Source organism: Penaeus monodon, chromosome 30, assembly GCF_015228065.2.
Source record: "Penaeus monodon isolate SGIC_2016 chromosome 30, NSTDA_Pmon_1, whole genome shotgun sequence".
Classification (NCBI taxonomy): Eukaryota; Metazoa; Arthropoda; class Malacostraca; order Decapoda; family Penaeidae; genus Penaeus; species Penaeus monodon.
In genome coordinates, this window is record NC_051415.1 from 10,701,267 (window position 1) to 10,701,701 (window position 435).

The following is a 435-nucleotide window of genomic DNA, read 5'->3' on the forward strand; positions in this document are numbered from 1 at the left end:
TCACTTAATTCTTGTTTCCGTCTAAGAGACCGCAAACTGCTTATAAAAAGGCAGCGAGCAGAACGCCCTGACCAATCAAGCTTCTCCGAATCACTCTCAGACATTTATAGAAACGAACCCAAAGCCATGTATCTACGACGACGACAACTAACCTAACGAACCGCCGACCCTTCGACAGAAATAAAGCCTTCCTCTACAGCGAAATTTGTCTTTCCGTTTTTCGTTATGTGCGCTCAGCCAGACGGATCTGCCGCCGGCGCTCCCTCCTCCCTCGGCCATCGCCAGCGCTGCTCAAGGCGTCCGGCCGCGTCGCTCCGCGCGGGGGAGATTCGGCGGAAGCGAAGGGGGGGCGAACTGATAGAGCAACAGATGCGCTCAAAGTACATGAATACAGATAATACATATAGAAATATTAAGGACATATACACGCACGCT

The 435-nt window shown here is 51.5% G+C and overlaps 1 protein-coding gene across 1 annotated transcript in view; it reads right to left on the minus strand.

The window, feature by feature from the left end:
• Positions 1–435, minus strand: part of LOC119592512 (insulin gene enhancer protein ISL-1-like) — a gene marked incomplete in the record, with an annotated part of 47,762 nt that overhangs the window by 41,412 nt on the left and 5,915 nt on the right.